Source organism: Labrus bergylta, chromosome 6, assembly GCF_963930695.1.
Source record: "Labrus bergylta chromosome 6, fLabBer1.1, whole genome shotgun sequence".
Classification (NCBI taxonomy): domain Eukaryota; kingdom Metazoa; phylum Chordata; class Actinopteri; order Labriformes; family Labridae; genus Labrus; species Labrus bergylta.
The window spans coordinates 23,845,031-23,865,226 of NC_089200.1; the positions used below are offsets into that span (position 1 = coordinate 23,845,031).

At 43.3% G+C, this 20,196-nt stretch overlaps 24 non-coding genes across 24 annotated transcripts; all 24 read left to right on the forward strand.

Moving 5' to 3' along the window:
- Positions 1–1,203: 1,203 nt before the first annotated feature.
- trnae-uuc (transfer RNA glutamic acid (anticodon UUC)) lies at positions 1,204–1,275 on the forward strand. The gene has a single exon. It is a non-coding gene; the product is annotated as a tRNA-Glu (tRNA).
- Positions 1,276–1,830: 555 nt separating this feature from the next.
- On the forward strand, positions 1,831–1,902 carry trnae-cuc (transfer RNA glutamic acid (anticodon CUC)). Its single transcript has one exon. It is a non-coding gene; the product is annotated as a tRNA-Glu (tRNA).
- A 792-nt stretch (positions 1,903–2,694) lies between these two features.
- trnae-cuc (transfer RNA glutamic acid (anticodon CUC)) lies at positions 2,695–2,766 on the forward strand. The gene has a single exon. It is a non-coding gene; the product is annotated as a tRNA-Glu (tRNA).
- A 1,243-nt stretch (positions 2,767–4,009) lies between these two features.
- On the forward strand, positions 4,010–4,081 carry trnae-cuc (transfer RNA glutamic acid (anticodon CUC)). Its single transcript has one exon. It is a non-coding gene; the product is annotated as a tRNA-Glu (tRNA).
- Positions 4,082–4,871: 790 nt separating this feature from the next.
- trnae-cuc (transfer RNA glutamic acid (anticodon CUC)) lies at positions 4,872–4,943 on the forward strand. The gene has a single exon. It is a non-coding gene; the product is annotated as a tRNA-Glu (tRNA).
- A 614-nt stretch (positions 4,944–5,557) lies between these two features.
- On the forward strand, positions 5,558–5,629 carry trnae-uuc (transfer RNA glutamic acid (anticodon UUC)). Its single transcript has one exon. It is a non-coding gene; the product is annotated as a tRNA-Glu (tRNA).
- A 2,112-nt stretch (positions 5,630–7,741) lies between these two features.
- Positions 7,742–7,813, forward strand: trnae-uuc (transfer RNA glutamic acid (anticodon UUC)). Its single transcript has one exon. It is a non-coding gene; the product is annotated as a tRNA-Glu (tRNA).
- Positions 7,814–8,368: 555 nt separating this feature from the next.
- Positions 8,369–8,440, forward strand: trnae-cuc (transfer RNA glutamic acid (anticodon CUC)). Its single transcript has one exon. It is a non-coding gene; the product is annotated as a tRNA-Glu (tRNA).
- Positions 8,441–9,232: 792 nt separating this feature from the next.
- Positions 9,233–9,304, forward strand: trnae-cuc (transfer RNA glutamic acid (anticodon CUC)). Its single transcript has one exon. It is a non-coding gene; the product is annotated as a tRNA-Glu (tRNA).
- Positions 9,305–9,918: 614 nt separating this feature from the next.
- trnae-uuc (transfer RNA glutamic acid (anticodon UUC)) lies at positions 9,919–9,990 on the forward strand. Its single transcript has one exon. It is a non-coding gene; the product is annotated as a tRNA-Glu (tRNA).
- Positions 9,991–11,406: 1,416 nt separating this feature from the next.
- Positions 11,407–11,478, forward strand: trnae-cuc (transfer RNA glutamic acid (anticodon CUC)). The gene has a single exon. It is a non-coding gene; the product is annotated as a tRNA-Glu (tRNA).
- A 614-nt stretch (positions 11,479–12,092) lies between these two features.
- On the forward strand, positions 12,093–12,164 carry trnae-uuc (transfer RNA glutamic acid (anticodon UUC)). Its single transcript has one exon. It is a non-coding gene; the product is annotated as a tRNA-Glu (tRNA).
- A 554-nt stretch (positions 12,165–12,718) lies between these two features.
- Positions 12,719–12,790, forward strand: trnae-cuc (transfer RNA glutamic acid (anticodon CUC)). The gene has a single exon. It is a non-coding gene; the product is annotated as a tRNA-Glu (tRNA).
- Positions 12,791–13,404: 614 nt separating this feature from the next.
- On the forward strand, positions 13,405–13,476 carry trnae-uuc (transfer RNA glutamic acid (anticodon UUC)). Its single transcript has one exon. It is a non-coding gene; the product is annotated as a tRNA-Glu (tRNA).
- Positions 13,477–14,031: 555 nt separating this feature from the next.
- Positions 14,032–14,103, forward strand: trnae-cuc (transfer RNA glutamic acid (anticodon CUC)). The gene has a single exon. It is a non-coding gene; the product is annotated as a tRNA-Glu (tRNA).
- A 614-nt stretch (positions 14,104–14,717) lies between these two features.
- Positions 14,718–14,789, forward strand: trnae-uuc (transfer RNA glutamic acid (anticodon UUC)). The gene has a single exon. It is a non-coding gene; the product is annotated as a tRNA-Glu (tRNA).
- Positions 14,790–15,344: 555 nt separating this feature from the next.
- On the forward strand, positions 15,345–15,416 carry trnae-cuc (transfer RNA glutamic acid (anticodon CUC)). The gene has a single exon. It is a non-coding gene; the product is annotated as a tRNA-Glu (tRNA).
- Positions 15,417–16,030: 614 nt separating this feature from the next.
- Positions 16,031–16,102, forward strand: trnae-uuc (transfer RNA glutamic acid (anticodon UUC)). The gene has a single exon. It is a non-coding gene; the product is annotated as a tRNA-Glu (tRNA).
- A 555-nt stretch (positions 16,103–16,657) lies between these two features.
- Positions 16,658–16,729, forward strand: trnae-cuc (transfer RNA glutamic acid (anticodon CUC)). Its single transcript has one exon. It is a non-coding gene; the product is annotated as a tRNA-Glu (tRNA).
- A 614-nt stretch (positions 16,730–17,343) lies between these two features.
- Positions 17,344–17,415, forward strand: trnae-uuc (transfer RNA glutamic acid (anticodon UUC)). Its single transcript has one exon. It is a non-coding gene; the product is annotated as a tRNA-Glu (tRNA).
- Positions 17,416–17,970: 555 nt separating this feature from the next.
- trnae-cuc (transfer RNA glutamic acid (anticodon CUC)) lies at positions 17,971–18,042 on the forward strand. The gene has a single exon. It is a non-coding gene; the product is annotated as a tRNA-Glu (tRNA).
- A 614-nt stretch (positions 18,043–18,656) lies between these two features.
- trnae-uuc (transfer RNA glutamic acid (anticodon UUC)) lies at positions 18,657–18,728 on the forward strand. The gene has a single exon. It is a non-coding gene; the product is annotated as a tRNA-Glu (tRNA).
- A 566-nt stretch (positions 18,729–19,294) lies between these two features.
- On the forward strand, positions 19,295–19,366 carry trnae-cuc (transfer RNA glutamic acid (anticodon CUC)). The gene has a single exon. It is a non-coding gene; the product is annotated as a tRNA-Glu (tRNA).
- A 614-nt stretch (positions 19,367–19,980) lies between these two features.
- trnae-uuc (transfer RNA glutamic acid (anticodon UUC)) lies at positions 19,981–20,052 on the forward strand. The gene has a single exon. It is a non-coding gene; the product is annotated as a tRNA-Glu (tRNA).
- The last annotated feature ends 144 nt before the right edge of the window (positions 20,053–20,196 follow it).

Here is a 20,196-nt window from a genome sequence, read left to right on the forward strand (position 1 = left end):
TCTGCCTTGGTCTGCTAGCTCTATATTGGTCCACATTGTCATCTGACCTATAGTCAGCCTGAAATGGAATATCTCTGTGTTCAAAAACAGTTGTGTTTACCTGAAAGTAAAGTTATGAGTCCAAAACAGAGAGCCAAGCTAAGCCCTAGTTATTTGTGAAACACTCAGAGTTTGGGGCTGTAGCTGAAGAAGTAATGTAGTCCAAAAAACCCTATAGTGCTTACACTCAAGCAGGATTTCAAACAAGTGGGAACAAATTTAACCTCATTGCTGGAAAAACACTTGCATGGGTTCACTTTACAGGCACATGTTTTCAGCCTTTTTTTTTTTAGCTTCAGCTGATGCAGTGATGTGCACAAGTGTTGCAAACACAAATAAAAACAACAAAGCAAATGTCATTCAAATTTTGCTGGACGTTCCTCAAGTCTGAAGTACTTGACCAGAGTTGCTGAAAAATGGTTCATGTTTACAGGAAGACTTGATTCACCGGTGTGTCCACCAGCCATCTTCCACTGGCTCCCTGATTGTCTAGTGGCTAGGATTCGGCGCTCTCACCGCCGCGGCCCGGTTTCGATTCCCGGTCAGGGAATGTGCTTTTAATGCAGTGATGGTGGTGTTGGCATCCATAAAACAAAATCAAAAACACTCCGCTGAAAAAAGGAAAATACTACTAAACCCGAGCTACGGTAAGTTGTGTGTCTTGTCAGACAAATTGATAACTTCAGTGTTCTCCTACTTCACACCAATGGGGTCCCTAATGGTCTAGTGGCTAGGATTCAGCACCTTCACCGCTGCAGCCCTGGTTTGATTCCCATTTAGGGAATATGTATTTAATGCTGGGAAGTACCAATAGTACCAATCTCTGCCTTGGTCTGCTAGCTCTATACTGGTCCACATTGTCATCTGACCTGTAGTCAGCCTGAAATGGAATATCTCTGTGTTCAAAAACAGTTGTGTTTACCTGAAAGTAAAGTTATGAGTCCAAAACAGAGAGCCAAGCTAAGCCCTACTTATTTGTGATTGGCTCAGAGTTTGGAGCTTACCTTGGGCTGTAGCTGAAGAAGTAATGTAGTCCATAAAACCCTATAGTGCTTACGCTCCGCTGAAAAAAGGAAAATACTACTAAACCCGTGCTACGTTAAGTTGTGTGTCTTGTCAGACAAATTGATAACTTCAGTGTTGTCCTACTTCACACCAATGGGGTCCCTAATGGTCTAGTGGCTAGGATTCAGCGCTTTCACCGCTGCGGCCCGGGTTCGATTCCCGGTTAGGGAATATGTATTTAATGCTGGGAAGTACCAATAGTACCAATCTCTGCCTTGGTCTGCTAGCTCTATACTGGTCCACATTGTCATCTGACCTATAGTCAACCTGAAATGGAATATCTCTGTGTTCACAAACAGTTGTGTTTACCTGAAAGTAAAGTTATGAGCCCAAAACAGAGAGCCAAGCTAAGCCCTAGTTATTTGTGAAACACTCAGAGTTTGGGGCTGTAGCTGAAGAAGTAATGTAGTCCATAAAACCCTATAGTGCTTACACTCAAGCAGGATTTCAAACAAGTGGGAACAAATTTAACCTCATTGCTGGAAAAACACTTGCATGGGTTCACTTTACAGGCACATGTTTTCAGCCTTTTTTTTTTTAGCTTCAGCTGATGCAGTGATGTGCACAAGTGTTGCAAACACAAATAAAAACAACAAAGCAAATGTCATTCAAATTTTGCTGGACATTCCTCAAGTCTGAAGTACTTGACCAGAGTTGCTGAAAAATGGTTCATGTTTACAGGAAGACTTGATTCACCGGTGTGTCCACCAGCCATCTTCCACTGGCTCCCTGATTGTCTAGTGGCTAGGATTCGGCGCTCTCACCGCCGCGGCCCGGGTTCGATTCCCGGTCAGGGAATGTGCTTTTAATGCAGTGATGGTGGTGTTGGCATCCATAAAACAAAATCAAAAACACTCCGCTGAAAAAAGGAAAATACTACTAAACCCGAGCTACGGTAAGTTGTGTGTCTTGTCAGACAAATTGATAACTTCAGTGTTCTCCTACTTCACACCAATGGGGTCCCTAATGGTCTAGTGGCTAGGATTCAGCACTTTCACCGCTGCAGCCCTGGTTTGATTCCCATTTAGGGAATATGTATTTAATGCTGGGAAGTACCAATAGTACTAATCTCTGCCTTGGTCTGCTAGCTCTATATTGGTCCACATTGTCATCTGACCTATAGTCAGCCTGAAATGGAATATCTCTGTGTTCAAAAACAGTTGTGTTTACCTGAAAGTAAAGTTATGAGTCCAAAACAGAGAGCCAAGCTAAGCCCTAGTTATTTGTGAAACACTCAGAGTTTGGGGCTGTAGCTGAAGAAGTAATGTAGTCCAAAAAACCCTATAGTGCTTACACTCAAGCAGGATTTCAAACAAGTGGGAACAAATTTAACCTCATTGCTGGAAAAACACTTGCATGGGTTCACTTTACAGGCACATGTTTTCAGCCTTTTTTTTTTTTTTAGCTTCAGCTGATGCAGTGATGTGCACAAGTGTTGCAAACACAAATAAAAACAACAAAGCAAATGTCATTCAAATTTTGCTGGACGTTCCTCAAGTCTGAAGTACTTGACCAGAGTTGCTGAAAAATGGTTCATGTTTACAGGAAGACTTGATTCACTGGTGTGTCCACCAGCTGTCTTCCACTGGCTCCCTGATGGTCTAGTGGCTAGGATTCGGCGCTCTCACCGCCGCGGCCCGGGTTCGATTCCCGGTCAGGGAATGTGCTTTTAATGCAGTGATGGTGGTGTTGGCATCCATAAAACAAAATCAAAAACACTCCGCTGAAAAAAGGAAAATACTACTAAACCCGAGCTACGGTAAGTTGTGTGTCTTGTCAGACAAATTGATAACATCAGTGTTCTCCTACTTCACACCAATGGGGTCCCTAATGGTCTAGTGGCTAGGATTCAGCACCTTCACCGCTGCAGCCCTGGTTTGATTCCCATTTAGGGAATATGTATTTAATGCTGGGAAGTACCAATAGTACCAATCTCTGCCTTGGTCTGCTAGCTCTATACTGGTCCACATTGTCATCTGACCTGTAGTCAGCCTGAAATGGAATATCTCTGTGTTCAAAAACAGTTGTGTTTACCTGAAAGTAAAGTTATGAGTCCAAAACAGAGAGCCAAGCTAAGCCCGACTTATTTGTGATTGGCTCAGAGTTTGGAGCTTACCTTGGGCTGTAGCTGAAGAAGTAATGTAGTCCATAAAACCCTATAGTGCTTACGCTCCGCTGAAAAAAGGAAAATACTACTAAACCCGAGCTACGGTAAGTTGTGTGTCTTGTCAGACAAATTGATAACTTCAGTGTTCTCCTACTTCACACCAATGGGGTCCCTAATGGTCTAGTGGCTAGGATTCAGCACTTTCACCGCTGCAGCCCTGGTTTGATTCCCATTTAGGGAATATGTATTTAATGCTGGGAAGTACCAATAGTACTAATCTCTGCCTTGGTCTGCTAGCTCTATATTGGTCCACATTGTCATCTGACCTATAGTCAGCCTGAAATGGAATATCTCTGTGTTCAAAAACAGTTGTGTTTACCTGAAAGTAAAGTTATGAGCCCAAAACAGAGAGCCAAGCTAAGCCCTAGTTATTTGTGAAACACTCAGAGTTTGGGGCTGTAGCTGAAGAAGTAATGTAGTCCAAAAAACCCTATAGTGCTTACACTCAAGCAGGATTTCAAACAAGTGGGAACAAATTTAACCTCATTGCTGGAAAAACACTTGCATGGGTTCACTTTACAGGCACATGTTTTCAGCCTTTTTTTTTGTTTAGCTTCAGCTGATGCAGTGATGTGCACAAGTGTTGCAAACACAAATAAAAACAACAAAGCAAATGTCATTCAAATTTTGCTGGACGTTCCTCAAGTCTGAAGTACTTGACCAGAGTTGCTGAAAAATGGTTCATGTTTACAGGAAGACTTGATTCACTGGTGTGTCCACCAGCTGTCTTCCACTGGCTCCCTGATGGTCTAGTGGCTAGGATTCGGCGCTCTCACCGCCGCGGCCCGGGTTCGATTCCCGGTCAGGGAATGTGCTTTTAATGCAGTGATGGTGGTGTTGGCATCCATAAAACAAAATCAAAAACACTCCGCTGAAAAAAGGAAAATACTACTAAACCCGAGCTACGGTAAGTTGTGTGTCTTGTCAGACAAATTGATAACTTCAGTGTTCTCCTACTTCACACCAATGGGGTCCCTAATGGTCTAGTGGCTAGGATTCAGCACTTTCACCGCTGCAGCCCTGGTTTGATTCCCATTTAGGGAATATGTATTTAATGCTGGGAAGTACCAATAGTACCAATCTCTGCCTTGGTCTGCTAGCTCTATATTGGTCCACATTGTCATCTGACCTATAGTCAGCCTGAAATGGAATATCTCTGTGTTCAAAAACAGTTGTGTTTACCTGAAAGTAAAGTTATGAGCCCAAAACAGAGAGCCAAGCTAAGCCCTAGTTATTTGTGAAACACTCAGAGTTTGGGGCTGTAGCTGAAGAAGTAATGTAGTCCAAAAAACCCTATAGTGCTTACACTCAAGCAGGATTTCAAACAAGTGGGAACAAATTTAACCTCATTGCTGGAAAAACACTTGCATGGGTTCACTTTACAGGCACATGTTTTCAGCCTTTTTTTTTTTTAGCTTCAGCTGATGCAGTGATGTGCACAAGTGTTGCAAACACAAATAAAAACAACAAAGCAAATGTCATTCAAATTTTGCTGGACGTTCCTCAAGTCTGAAGTACTTGACCAGAGTTGCTGAAAAATGGTTCATGTTTACAGGAAGACTTGATTCACTGGTGTGTCCACCAGCTGTCTTCCACTGGCTCCCTGATGGTCTAGTGGCTAGGATTCGGCGCTCTCACAGCCGCGGCCCGGGTTCGATTCCCGGTCAGGGAATGTGCTTTTAATGCAGTGATGGTGGTGTTGGCATCCATAAAACAAAATCAAAAACACTCCGCTGAAAAAAGGAAAATACTACTAAACCCGAGCTACGGTAAGATGTGTGTCTTGTCAGACAAATTGATAACATCAGTGTTCTCCTACTTCACACCAATGGGGTCCCTAATGGTCTAGTGGCTAGGATTCAGCACCTTCACCGCTGCAGCCCTGGTTTGATTCCCATTTAGGGAATATGTATTTAATGCTGGGAAGTACCAATAGTACCAATCTCTGCCTTGGTCTGCTAGCTCTATACTGGTCCACATTGTCATCTGACCTGTAGTCAGCCTGAAATGGAATATCTCTGTGTTCAAAAACAGTTGTGTTTACCTGAAAGTAAAGTTATGAGTCCAAAACAGAGAGCCAAGCTAAGCCCTAGTTATTTGTGATTGGCTCAGAGTTTGGAGCTTACCTTGGGCTGTAGCTGAAGAAGTAATGTAGTCCATAAAACCCTATAGTGCTTACGCTCCGCTGAAAAAAGGAAAATACTACTAAACCCGTGCTACGTTAAGTTGTGTGTCTTGTCAGACAAATTGATAACTTCAGTGTTGTCCTACTTCACACCAATGGGGTCCCTAATGGTCTAGTGGCTAGGATTCAGCGCTTTCACCGCTGCAGCCAGGGTTCGATTCCCGGTTAGGGAATATGTATTTAATGCTGGAAAGTACCAATAGTACCAATCTCTGCCTTGGTCTGCTAGCTCTATACTGGTCCACATTGTCATCTGACCTATAGTCAACCTGAAATGGAATATCTCTGTGTTCAAAAACAGTTGTGTTTACCTGAAAGTAAAGTTATGAGTCCAAAACAGAGAGCCAAGCTAAGCCCTACTTATTTGTGATTGGCTCAGAGTTTGGAGCTTACCTTGGGCTGTAGCTGAAGAAGTAATGTAGTCCAAAAAACCCTATAGTGCTTACACTCAAGCAGGATTTCAAACAAGTGGGAACAAATTTAACCTCATTGCTGGAAAAACACTTGCATGGGTTCACTTTACAGGCACATGTTTTCAGCCTTTTTTTTTTAGCTTCAGCTGATGCAGTGATGTGCACAAGTGTTGCAAACACAAATAAAAACAACAAAGCAAATGTCATTCAAATTTTGCTGGACGTTCCTCAAGTCTGAAGTACTTGACCAGAGTTGCTGAAAAATGGTTCATGTTTACAGGAAGACTTGATTCACCGGTGTGTCCACCAGCCATCTTCCACTGGCTCCCTGATTGTCTAGTGGCTAGGATTCAGCGCTCTCACCGCCGCGGCCTGGGTTCGATTCCCGGTCAGGGAATGTGCTTTTAATGCAGTGATGGTGGTGTTGGCATCCATAAAACAAAATCAAAAACACTCCGCTGAAAAAAGGAAAATACTACTAAACCCGAGCTACGGTAAGTTGTGTGTCTTGTCAGACAAATTGATAACTTCAGTGTTCTCCTACTTCACACCAATGGGGTCCCTAATGGTCTAGTGGCTAGGATTCAGCACTTTCACCGCTGCAACCCTGGTTTGATTCCCATTTAGGGAATATGTATTTAATGCTGGGAAGTACCAATAGTACTAATCTCTGCCTTGGTCTGCTAGCTCTATATTGGTCCACATTGTCATCTGACCTATAGTCAGCCTGAAATGGAATATCTCTGTGTTCAAAAACAGTTGTGTTTACCTGAAAGTAAAGTTATGAGTCCAAAACAGAGAGCCAAGCTAAGCCCTAGTTATTTGTGAAACACTCAGAGTTTGGGGCTGTAGCTGAAGAAGTAATGTAGTCCAAAAAACCCTATAGTGCTTACACTCAAGCAGGATTTCAAACAAGTGGGAACAAATTTAACCTCATTGCTGGAAAAACACTTGCATGGGTTCACTTTACAGGCACATGTTTTCAGCCTTTTTTTTTTTAGCTTCAGCTGATGCAGTGATGTGCACAAGTGTTGCAAACACAAATAAAAACAACAAAGCAAATGTCATTCAAATTTTGCTGGACGTTCCTCAAGTCTGAAGTACTTGACCAGAGTTGCTGAAAAATGGTTCATGTTTACAGGAAGACTTGATTCACCGGTGTGTCCACCAGCCATCTTCCACTGGCTCCCTGATTGTCTAGTGGCTAGGATTCGGCGCTCTCACCGCCGCGGCCCGGTTTCGATTCCCGGTCAGGGAATGTGCTTTTAATGCAGTGATGGTGGTGTTGGCATCCATAAAACAAAATCAAAAACACTCCGCTGAAAAAAGGAAAATACTACTAAACCCGAGCTACGGTAAGTTGTGTGTCTTGTCAGACAAATTGATAACTTCAGTGTTCTCCTACTTCACACCAATGGGGTCCCTAATGGTCTAGTGGCTAGGATTCAGCACCTTCACCGCTGCAGCCCTGGTTTGATTCCCATTTAGGGAATATGTATTTAATGCTGGGAAGTACCAATAGTACCAATCTCTGCCTTGGTCTGCTAGCTCTATACTGGTCCACATTGTCATCTGACCTGTAGTCAGCCTGAAATGGAATATCTCTGTGTTCAAAAACAGTTGTGTTTACCTGAAAGTAAAGTTATGAGTCCAAAACAGAGAGCCAAGCTAAGCCCTACTTATTTGTGATTGGCTCAGAGTTTGGAGCTTACCTTGGGCTGTAGCTGAAGAAGTAATGTAGTCCATAAAACCCTATAGTGCTTACGCTCCGCTGAAAAAAGGAAAATACTACTAAACCCGTGCTACGTTAAGTTGTGTGTCTTGTCAGACAAATTGATAACTTCAGTGTTGTCCTACTTCACACCAATGGGGTCCCTAATGGTCTAGTGGCTAGGATTCAGCGCTTTCACCGCTGCGGCCCGGGTTCGATTCCCAGTTAGGGAATATGTATTTAATGCTGGGAAGTACCAATAGTACCAATCTCTGCCTTGGTCTGCTAGCTCTATACTGGTCCACATTGTCATCTGACCTATAGTCAACCTGAAATGGAATATCTCTGTGTTCACAAACAGTTGTGTTTACCTGAAAGTAAAGTTATGAGCCCAAAACAGAGAGCCAAGCCAAGCCCTAGTTATTTGTGAAACACTCAGAGTTTGGGGCTGTAGCTGAAGAAGTAATGTAGTCCATAAAACCCTATAGTGCTTACACTCAAGCAGGATTTCAAACAAGTGGGAACAAATTTAACCTCATTGCTGGAAAAACACTTGCATGGGTTCACTTTACAGGCACATGTTTTCAGCCTTTTTTTTTTTAGCTTCAGCTGATGCAGTGATGTGCACAAGTGTTGCAAACACAAATAAAAACAACAAAGCAAATGTCATTCAAATTTTGCTGGACATTCCTCAAGTCTGAAGTACTTGACCAGAGTTGCTGAAAAATGGTTCATGTTTACAGGAAGACTTGATTCACCGGTGTGTCCACCAGCCATCTTCCACTGGCTCCCTGATTGTCTAGTGGCTAGGATTCGGCGCTCTCACTGCCGCGGCCCGGGTTCGATTCCCGGTCAGGGAATGTGCTTTTAATGCAGTGATGGTGGTGTTGGCATCCATAAAACAAAATCAAAAACACTCCGCTGAAAAAAGGAAAATACTACTAAACCCGAGCTACGGTAAGTTGTGTGTCTTGTCAGACAAATTGATAACTTCAGTGTTCTCCTACTTCACACCAATGGGGTCCCTAATGGTCTAGTGGCTAGGATTCAGCACTTTCACCGCTGCAGCCCTGGTTTGATTCCCATTTAGGGAATATGTATTTAATGCTGGGAAGTACCAATAGTACTAATCTCTGCCTTGGTCTGCTAGCTCTATATTGGTCCACATTGTCATCTGACCTATAGTCAGCCTGAAATGGAATATCTCTGTGTTCAAAAACAGTTGTGTTTACCTGAAAGTAAAGTTATGAGTCCAAAACAGAGAGCCAAGCTAAGCCCTAGTTATTTGTGAAACACTCAGAGTTTGGGGCTGTAGCTGAAGAAGTAATGTAGTCCAAAAAACCCTATAGTGCTTACACTCAAGCAGGATTTCAAACAAGTGGGAACAAATTTAACCTCATTGCTGGAAAAACACTTGCATGGGTTCACTTTACAGGCACATGTTTTCAGCCTTTTTTTTTTTTTTAGCTTCAGCTGATGCAGTGATGTGCACAAGTGTTGCAAACACAAATAAAAACAACAAAGCAAATGTCATTCAAATTTTGCTGGACGTTCCTCAAGTCTGAAGTACTTGACCAGAGTTGCTGAAAAATGGTTCATGTTTACAGGAAGACTTGATTCACTGGTGTGTCCACCAGCTGTCTTCCACTGGCTCCCTGATGGTCTAGTGGCTAGGATTCGGCGCTCTCACCGCCGCGGCCCGGGTTCGATTCCCGGTCAGGGAATGTGCTTTTAATGCAGTGATGGTGGTGTTGGCATCCATAAAACAAAATCAAAAACACTCCGCTGAAAAAAGGAAAATACTACTAAACCCGAGCTACGGTAAGTTGTGTGTCTTGTCAGACAAATTGATAACATCAGTGTTCTCCTACTTCACACCAATGGGGTCCCTAATGGTCTAGTGGCTAGGATTCAGCACCTTCACCGCTGCAGCCCTGGTTTGATTCCCATTTAGGGAATATGTATTTAATGCTGGGAAGTACCAATAGTACCAATCTCTGCCTTGGTCTGCTAGCTCTATACTGGTCCACATTGTCATCTGACCTGTAGTCAGCCTGAAATGGAATATCTCTGTGTTCAAAAACAGTTGTGTTTACCTGAAAGTAAAGTTATGAGTCCAAAACAGAGAGCCAAGCTAAGCCCGACTTATTTGTGATTGGCTCAGAGTTTGGAGCTTACCTTGGGCTGTAGCTGAAGAAGTAATGTAGTCCATAAAACCCTATAGTGCTTACGCTCCGCTGAAAAAAGGAAAATACTACTAAACCCGAGCTACGGTAAGTTGTGTGTCTTGTCAGACAAATTGATAACTTCAGTGTTGTCCTACTTCACACCAATGGGGTCCCTAATGGTCTAGTGGCTAGGATTCAGCGCTTTCACCGCTGCAGCCCGGGTTCGATTCCCGGTTAGGGAATATGTATTTAATGCTGGGAAGTACCAATAGTACCAATCTCTGCCTTGGTCTGCTAGCTCTATACTGGTCCACATTGTCATCTGACCTATAGTCAACCTGAAATGGAATATCTCTGTGTTCTAAAACAGTTGTGTTTACCTGAAAGTAAAGTTATGAGCCCAAAACAGAGAGCCAAGCTAAGCCTTAGTTATTTGTGATACGCTCAGAGTTTGGGGCTGTAGCTGAAGAAGTAATGTAGTCCAAAAAACCCTATAGTGCTTACACTCAAGCAGGATTTCAAACAAGTGGGAACAAATTTAACCTCATTGCTGGAAAAACACTTGCATGGGTTCACTTTACAGGCACATGTTTTCAGCCTTTTTTTTTTTAGCTTCAGCTGATGCAGTGATGTGCACAAGTGTTGCAAACACAAATAAAAACAACAAAGCAAATGTCATTCAAATTTTGCTGGACGTTCCTCAAGTCTGAAGTACTTGACCAGAGTTGCTGAAAAATGGTTCATGTTTACAGGAAGACTTGATTCACCGGTGTGTCCACCAGCCATCTTCCACTGGCTCCCTGATTGTCTAGTGGCTAGGATTCGGCGCTCTCAACGTCGCGGCCCGGGTTTGATTCCCGGTCAGGGAATGTGCTTTTAATGCAGTGATGGTGGTGTTGGCATCCATAAAACAAAATCAAAAACACTCCGCTGAAAAAAGGAAAATACTACTAAACCCGAGCTACGGTAAGTTGTGTGTCTTGTCAGACAAATTGATAACATCAGTGTTCTCCTACTTCACACCAATGGGGTCCCTAATGGTCTAGTGGCTAGGATTCAGCACTTTCACCGCTGCAGCCCTGGTTTGATTCCCATTTAGGGAATATGTATTTAATGCTGGGAAGTACCAATAGTACTAATCTCTGCCTTGGTCTGCTAGCTCTATATTGGTCCACATTGTCATCTGACCTATAGTCAGCCTGAAATGGAATATCTCTGTGTTCAAAAACAGTTGTGTTTACCTGAAAGTAAAGTTATGAGTCCAAAACAGAGAGCCAAGCTAAGCCCTAGTTATTTGTGAAACACTCAGAGTTTGGGGCTGTAGCTGAAGAAGTAATGTAGTCCAAAAAACCCTATAGTGCTTACACTCAAGCAGGATTTCAAACAAGTGGGAACAAATTTAACCTCATTGCTGGAAAAACACTTGCATGGGTTCACTTTACAGGCACATGTTTTCAGCCTTTTTTTTTTTAGCTTCAGCTGATGCAGTGATGTGCACAAGTGTTGCAAACACAAATAAAAACAACAAAGCAAATGTCATTCAAATTTTGCTGGACGTTCCTCAAGTCTGAAGTACTTGACCAGAGTTGCTGAAAAATGGTTCATGTTTACAGGAAGACTTGATTCACTGGTGTGTCCACCAGCTGTCTTCCACTGGCTCCCTGATGGTCTAGTGGCTAGGATTCGGCGCTCTCACCGCCGTGGCCCGTGTTCAATTCCTGGTCAGGGAATGTGCTTTTAATGCAGTGATGGTGGTGTTGGCATCCATAAAACAAAATCAAAAACACTCCGCTGAAAAAAGGAAAATACTACTAAACCCGAGCTACGGTAAGTTGTGTGTCTTGTCAGACAAATTGATAACATCAGTGTTCTCCTACTTCACACCAATGGGGTCCCTAATGGTCTAGTGGCTAGGATTCAGCACCTTCACCGCTGCAGCCCTGGTTTGATTCCCATTTAGGGAATATGTATTTAATGCTGGGAAGTACCAATAGTACCAATCTCTGCCTTGGTCTGCTAGCTCTATACTGGTCCACATTGTCATCTGACCTGTAGTCAGCCTGAAATGGAATATCTCTGTGTTCAAAAACAGTTGTGTTTACCTGAAAGTAAAGTTATGAGTCCAAAACAGAGAGCCAAGCTAAGCCCGACTTATTTGTGATTGGCTCAGAGTTTGGAGCTTACCTTGGGCTGTAGCTGAAGAAGTAATGTAGTCCATAAAACCCTATAGTGCTTACGCTCCGCTGAAAAAAGGAAAATACTACTAAACCCGAGTTACGGTAAGTTGTGTGTCTTGTCAGACAAATTGATAACTTCAGTGTTGTCCTACTTCACACCAATGGGGTCCCTAATGGTCTAGTGGCTAGGATTCAGCGCTTTCACCGCTGCGGCCGGGGTTCGATTCCCGGTTAGGGAATATGTATTTAATGCTGGGAAGTACCAATAGTACCAATCTCTGCCTTGGTCTGCTAGCTCTATACTGGTCCACATTGTCATCTGACCTATAGTCAACCTGAAATGGAATATCTCTGTGTTCTAAAACAGTTGTGTTTACCTGAAAGTAAAGTTATGAGCCCAAAACAGAGAGCCAAGCTAAGCCCTAGTTATTTGTGATACGCTCAGAGTTTGGGGCTGTAGCTGAAGAAGTAATGTAGTCCAAAAAACCCTATAGTGCTTACACTCAAGCAGGATTTCAAACAAGTGGGAACAAATTTAACCTCATTGCTGGAAAAACACTTGCATGGGTTCACTTTACAGGCACATGTTTTCAGCCTTTTTTTTTTAGCTTCAGCTGATGCAGTGATGTGCACAAGTGTTGCAAACACAAATAAAAACAACAAAGCAAATGTCATTCAAATTTTGCTGGACGTTCCTCAAGTCTGAAGTACTTGACCAGAGTTGCTGAAAAATGGTTCATGTTTACAGGAAGACTTGATTCACCGGTGTGTCCACCAGCCATCTTCCACTGGCTCCCTGATTGTCTAGTGGCTAGGATTCGGCGCTCTCACCGCCGCGGCCCGGGTTCGATTCCCGGTCAGGGAATGTGCTTTTAATGCAGTGATGGTGGTGTTGGCATCCATAAAACAAAATCAAAAACACTCCGCTGAAAAAAGGAAAATACTACTAAACCCGAGCTACGGTAAGTTGTGTGTCTTGTCAGACAAATTGATAACTTCAGTGTTCTCCTACTTCACACCAATGGGGTCCCTAATGGTCTAGTGGCTAGGATTCAGCACCTTCACCGCTGCAGCCCTGGTTTGATTCCCATTTAGGGAATATGTATTTAATGCTGGGAAGTACCAATAGTACCAATCTCTGCCTTGGTCTGCTAGCTCTATACTGGTCCACATTGTCATCTGACCTGTAGTCAGCCTGAAATGGAATATCTCTGTGTTCAAAAACAGTTGTGTTTACCTGAAAGTAAAGTTATGAGTCCAAAACAGAGAGCCAAGCTAAGCCCTACTTATTTGTGATTGGCTCAGAGTTTGGAGCTTACCTTGGGCTGTAGCTGAAGAAGTAATGTAGTCCATAAAACCCTATAGTGCTTACGCTCCGCTGAAAAAAGGAAAATACTACTAAACCCGTGCTACGTTAAGTTGTGTGTCTTGTCAGACAAATTGATAACTTCAGTGTTGTCCTACTTCACACCAATGGGGTCCCTAATGGTCTAGTGGCTAGGATTCAGCGCTTTCACTGCTGCGGCCCGGGTTCGATTCCCGGTTAGGGAATATGTATTTAATGCTGGGAAGTACCAATAGTACCAATCTCTGCCTTGGTCTGCTAGCTCTATACTGGTCCACATTGTCATCTGACCTATAGTCAACCTGAAATGGAATATCTCTGTGTTCACAAACAGTTGTGTTTACCTGAAAGTAAAGTTATGAGCCCAAAACAGAGAGCCAAGCTAAGCCCTAGTTATTTGTGATACGCTCAGAGTTTGGGGCTGTAGCTGAAGAAGTAATGTAGTCCAAAAAACCCTATAGTGCTTACACTCAAGCAGGATTTCAAACAAGTGGGAACAAATTTAACCTCATTGCTGGAAAAACACTTGCATGGGTTCACTTTACAGGCACATGTTTTCAGCCTTTTTTTTTTTAGCTTCAGCTGATGCAGTGATGTGCACAAGTGTTGCAAACACAAATAAAAACAACAAAGCAAATGTCATTCAAATTTTGCTGGACATTCCTCAAGTCTGAAGTACTTGACCAGAGTTGCTGAAAAATGGTTCATGTTTACAGGAAGACTTGATTCACCGGTGTGTCCACCAGCCATCTTCCACTGGCTCCCTGATTGTCTAGTGGCTAGGATTCGGCGCTCTCACCGCCGCGGCCCGGGTTCGATTCCCGGTCAGGGAATGTGCTTTTAATGCAGTGATGGTGGTGTTGGCATCCATAAAACAAAATCAAAAACACTCCGCTGAAAAAAGGAAAATACTACTAAACCCGAGCTACGGTAAGTTGTGTGTCTTGTCAGACAAATTGATAACTTCAGTGTTCTCCTACTTCACACCAATGGGGTCCCTAATGGTCTAGTGGCTAGGATTCAGCACCTTCACCGCTGCAGCCCTGGTTTGATTCCCATTTAGGGAATATGTATTTAATGCTGGGAAGTACCAATAGTACCAATCTCTGCCTTGGTCTGCTAGCTCTATACTGGTCCACATTGTCATCTGACCTGTAGTCAGCCTGAAATGGAATATCTCTGTGTTCAAAAACAGTTGTGTTTACCTGAAAGTAAAGTTATGAGTCCAAAACAGAGAGCCAAGCTAAGCCCGACTTATTTGTGATTGGCTCAGAGTTTGGAGCTTACCTTGGGCTGTAGCTGAAGAAGTAATGTAGTCCATAAAACCCTATAGTGCTTACGCTCCGCTGAAAAAAGGAAAATACTACTAAACCCGAGCTACGGTAAGTTGTGTGTCTTGTCAGACAAATTGATAACTTCAGTGTTGTCCTACTTCACACCAATGGGGTCCCTAATGGTCTAGTGGCTAGGATTCAGCGCTTTCACCGCTGCGGCCCGGGTTCGATTCCCGGTTAGGGAATATGTATTTAATGCTGGGAAGTACCAATAGTACCAATCTCTGCCTTGGTCTGCTAGCTCTATACTGGTCCACATTGTCATCTGACCTATAGTCAACCTGAAATGGAATATCTCTGTGTTCTAAAACAGTTGTGTTTACCTGAAAGTAAAGTTATGAGCCCAAAACAGAGAGCCAAGCTAAGCCCTAGTTATTTGTGATACGCTCAGAGTTTGGGGCTGTAGCTGAAGAAGTAATGTAGTCCAAAAAACCCTATAGTGCTTACACTCAAGCAGGATTTCAAACAAGTGGGAACAAATTTAACCTCATTGCTGGAAAAACACTTGCATGGGTTCACTTTACAGGCACATGTTTTCAGCCTTTTTTTTTTTAGCTTCAGCTGATGCAGTGATGTGCACAAGTGTTGCAAACACAAATAAAAACAACAAAGCAAATGTCATTCAAATTTTGCTGGACGTTCCTCAAGTCTGAAGTACTTGACCAGAGTTGCTGAAAAATGGTTCATGTTTACAGGAAGACTTGATTCACCGGTGTGTCCACCAGCCATCTTCCACTGGCTCCCTGATTGTCTAGTGGCTAGGATTCGGCGCTCTCACCGCCACGGCCCGGGTTCGATTCCCGGTCAGGGAATGTGCTTTTAATGCAGTGATGGTGGTGTTGGCATCCATGAAACAAAATCAAAAACACTCCGCTGAAAAAAGGAAAATACTACTAAACCCGAGCTACGGTAAGTTGTGTGTCTTGTCAGACAAATTGATAACATCAGTGTTCTCCTACTTCACACCAATGGGGTCCCTAATGGTCTAGTGGCTAGGATTCAGCACCTTCACCGCTGCAGCCCTGGTTTGATTCCCATTTAGGGAATATGTATTTAATGCTGGGAAGTACCAATAGTACCAATCTCTGCCTTGGTCTGCTAGCTCTATACTGGTCCACATTGTCATCTGACCTGTAGTCAGCCTGAAATGGAATATCTCTGTGTTCAAAAACAGTTGTGTTTACCTGAAAGTAAAGTTATGAGTCCAAAACAGAGAGCCAAGCTAAGCCCGACTTATTTGTGATTGGCTCAGAGTTTGGAGCTTACCTTGGGCTGTAGCTGAAGAAGTAATGTAGTCCATAAAACCCTATAGTGCTTACGCTCCGCTGAAAAAAGGAAAATACTACTAAACCCGAGCTACGGTAAGTTGTGTGTCTTGTCAGACAAATTGATAACTTCAGTGTTGTCCTACTTCACACCAATGGGGTCCCTAATGGTCTAGTGGCTAGGATTCAGCGCTTTCACCGCTGCGGCCCGGGTTCGATTCCCGGTTAGGGAATATGTATTTAATGCTGGGAAGTACCAATAGTACCAATCTCTGCCTTGGTCTGCTAGCTCTATACTGGTCCACATTGTCATCTGACCTATAGTCAACCTGAAATGGAATATCTCTGTGTTCTAAAACAGTTGTGTTTACCTGAAAGTAAAGTTATGAGCCCAAAACAGAGAGCCAAGCTAAGCCCTAGTTATTTGTGATACGCTCAGAGTTTGGGGCTGTAGCTGAAGAAGTAATGTAGTCCAAAAAACCCTATAGTGCTTACACTCAAGCAGGATTTCAAACAAGTGGGAACAAATTTAACCTCATTGCTGGAAAAACACTTGCATGGGTTCACTTTACAGGCACATGTTTTCAGCCTTTTTTTTTTTAGCTTCAGCTGATGCAGTGATGTGCACAAGTGTTGCAAACACAAATAAAAACAACAAAGCAAATGTCATTCAAATTTTGCTGGACGTTCCTCAAGTCTGAAGTACTTGACCAGAGTTGCTGAAAAATGGTTCATGTTTACAGGAAGACTTGATTCACCGGTGTGTCCACCAGCCGTCTTCCACTGGCTCCCTGATTGTCTAGTGGCTAGGATTCGGCGCTCTCACCGCCACGGCCCGGGTTCGATTCCCGGTCAGGGAATGTGCTTTTAATGCAGTGATGGTGGTGTTGGCATCCATGAAACAAAATCAAAAACACTCCGCTGAAAAAAGGAAAATACTACTAAACCCGAGCTACGGTAAGTTGTGTGTCTTGTCAGACAAATTGATAACATCAGTGTTCTCCTACTTCACACCAATGGGGTCCCTAATGGTCTAGTGGCTAGGATTCAGCACCTTCACCGCTGCAGCATTGGTTTGATTCCCATTTAGGGAATATGTATTTAATGCTGGGAAGTACCAATAGTACCAATCTCTGCCTTGGTCTGCTAGCTCTATACTGGTCCACATTGTCATCTGACCTGTAGTCAGCCTGAAATGGAATATCTCTGTGTTCAAAAACAGTTGTGTTTACCTGAAAGTAAAGTTATGAGTCCAAAACAGAGAGCCAAGCTAAGCCCGACTTATTTGTGATTGGCTCAGAGTTTGGAGCTTACCTTGGGCTGTAGCTGAAGAAGTAATGTAGTCCATAAAACCCTATAGTGCTTACGCTCCGCTGAAAAAAGGAAAATACTACTAAACCCGTGCTACGTTAAGTTGTGTGTCTTGTCAGACAAATTGATAACTTCAGTGTTGTCCTACTTCACACCAATGGGGTCCCTAATGGTCTAGTGGCTAGGATTCAGCGCTTTCACCGCTGCGGCCCGGGTTCGATTCCCGGTTAGGGAATATGTATTTAATGCTGGGAAGTACCAATAGTACCAATCTCTGCCTTGGTCTGCTAGCTCTATACTGGTCCACATTGTCATCTGACCTATAGTCAACCTGAAATGGAATATCTCTGTGTTCTAAAACAGTTGTGTTTACCTGAAAGTAAAGTTATGAGCCCAAAACAGAGAGCCAAGCTAAGCCCTAGTTATTTGTGATACGCTCAGAGTTTGGGGCTGTAGCTGAAGAAGTAATGTAGTCCAAAAAACCCTATAGTGCTTACACTCAAGCAGGATTTCAAACAAGTGGGAACAAATTTAACCTCATTGCTGGAAAAACACTTGCATGGGTTCACTTTACAGGCACATGTTTTCAGCCTTTTTTTTTTTAGCTTCAGCTGATGCAGTGATGTGCACAAGTGTTGCAAACACAAATAAAAACAACAAAGCAAATGTCATTCAAATTTTGCTGGACGTTCCTCAAGTCTGAAGTACTTGACCAGAGTTGCTGAAAAATGGTTCATGTTTACAGGAAGACTTGATTCACCGGTGTGTCCACCAGCCGTCTTCCACTGGCTCCCTGATTGTCTAGTGGCTAGGATTCGGCGCTCTCACCGCCACGGCCCGGGTTCGATTCCCGGTCAGGGAATGTGCTTTTAATGCAGTGATGGTGGTGTTGGCATCCATGAAACAAAATCAAAAACACTCCGCTGAAAAAAGGAAAATACTACTAAACCCGAGCTACGGTAAGTTGTGTGTCTTGTCAGACAAATTGATAACATCAGTGTTCTCCTACTTCACACCAATGGGGTCCCTAATGGTCTAGTGGCTAGGATTCAGCACCTTCACCGCTGCAGCCCTGGTTTGATTCCCATTTAGGGAATATGTATTTAATGCTGGGAAGTACCAATAGTACCAATCTCTGCCTTGGTCTGCTAGCTCTATACTGGTCCACATTGTCATCTGACCTGTAGTCAGCCTGAAATGGAATATCTCTGTGTTCAAAAACAGTTGTGTTTACCTGAAAGTAAAGTTATGAGTCCAAAACAGAGAGCCAAGCTAAGCCCGACTTATTTGTGATTGGCTCAGAGTTTGGAGCTTACCTTGGGCTGTAGCTGAAGAAGTAATGTAGTCCATAAAACCCTATAGTGCTTACGCTCCGCTGAAAAAAGGAAAATACTACTAAACCCGAGCTACGGTAAGTTGTGTGTCTTGTCAGACAAATTGATAACTTCAGTGTTGTCCTACTTCACACCAATGGGGTCCCTAATGGTCTAGTGGCTAGGATTCAGCGCTTTCACCGCTGCGGCCCGGGTTCGATTCCCGGTTAGGGAATATGTATTTAATGCTGGGAAGTACCAATAGTACCAATCTCTGCCTTGGTCTGCTAGCTCTATACTGGTCCACATTGTCATCTGACCTATAGTCAACCTGAAATGGAATATCTCTGTGTTCTAAAACAGTTGTGTTTACCTGAAAGTAAAGTTATGAGCCCAAAACAGAGAGCCAAGCTAAGCCCTAGTTATTTGTGATTGGCTCAGAGTTTGGAGCTTACCTTGGGCTGTAGCTGAAGAAGTAATGTAGTCCAAAAAACCCTATAGTGCTTACACTCAAGCAGGATTTCAAACAAGTGGGAACAAATTTAACCTCATTGCTGGAAAAACACTTGCATGGGTTCACTTTACAGGCACATGTTTTCAGCCTTTTTTTTTTTAGCTTCAGCTGATGCAGTGATGTGCACAAGTGTTGCAAACACAAATAAAAACAACAAAGCAAATGTCATTCAAATTTTGCTGGACGTTCCTCAAGTCTGAAGTACTTGACCAGAGTTGCTGAAAAATGGTTCATGTTTACAGGAAGACTTGATTCACCGGTGTGTCCACCAGCCGTCTTCCACTGGCTCCCTGATTGTCTAGTGGCTAGGATTCGGCGCTCTCACCGCCACGGCCCGGGTTCGATTCCCGGTCAGGGAATGTGCTTTTAATGCAGTGATGGTGGTGTTGGCATCCATGAAACAAAATCAAAAACACTCCGCTGAAAAAAGGAAAATACTACTAAACCCGAGCTACGGTAAGTTGTGTGTCTTGTCAGACAAATTGATAACATCAGTGTTCTCCTACTTCACACCAATGGGGTCCCTAATGGTCTAGTGGCTAGGATTCAGCACCTTCACCGCTGCAGCATTGGTTTGATTCCCATTTAGGGAATATGTATTTAATGCTGGGAAGTACCAATAGTACCAATCTCTGCCTTGGTCTGCTAGCTCTATACTGGTCCACATTGTCATCTGACCTGTAGTCAGCCTGAAATGGAATATCTCTGTGTTCAAAAACAGTTGTGTTTACCTGAAAGTAAAGTTATGAGTCCAAAACAGAGAGCCAAGCTAAGCCCGACTTATTTGTGATTGGCTCAGAGTTTGGAGCTTACCTTGGGCTGTAGCTGAAGAAGTAATGTAGTCCATAAAACCCTATAGTGCTTACGCTCCGCTGAAAAAAGGAAAATACTACTAAACCCGTGCTACGTTAAGTTGTGTGTCTTGTCAGACAAATTGATAACTTCAGTGTTGTCCTACTTCACACCAATGGGGTCCCTAATGGTCTAGTGGCTAGGATTCAGCGCTTTCACCGCTGCGGCCCGGGTTCGATTCCCGGTTAGGGAATATGTATTTAATGCTGGGAAGTACCAATAGTACCAATCTCTGCCTTGGTCTGCTAGCTCTATACTGGTCCACATTGTCATCTGACCTATAGTCAACCTGAAATGGAATATCTCTGTGTTCTAAAACAGTTGTGTTTACCTGAAA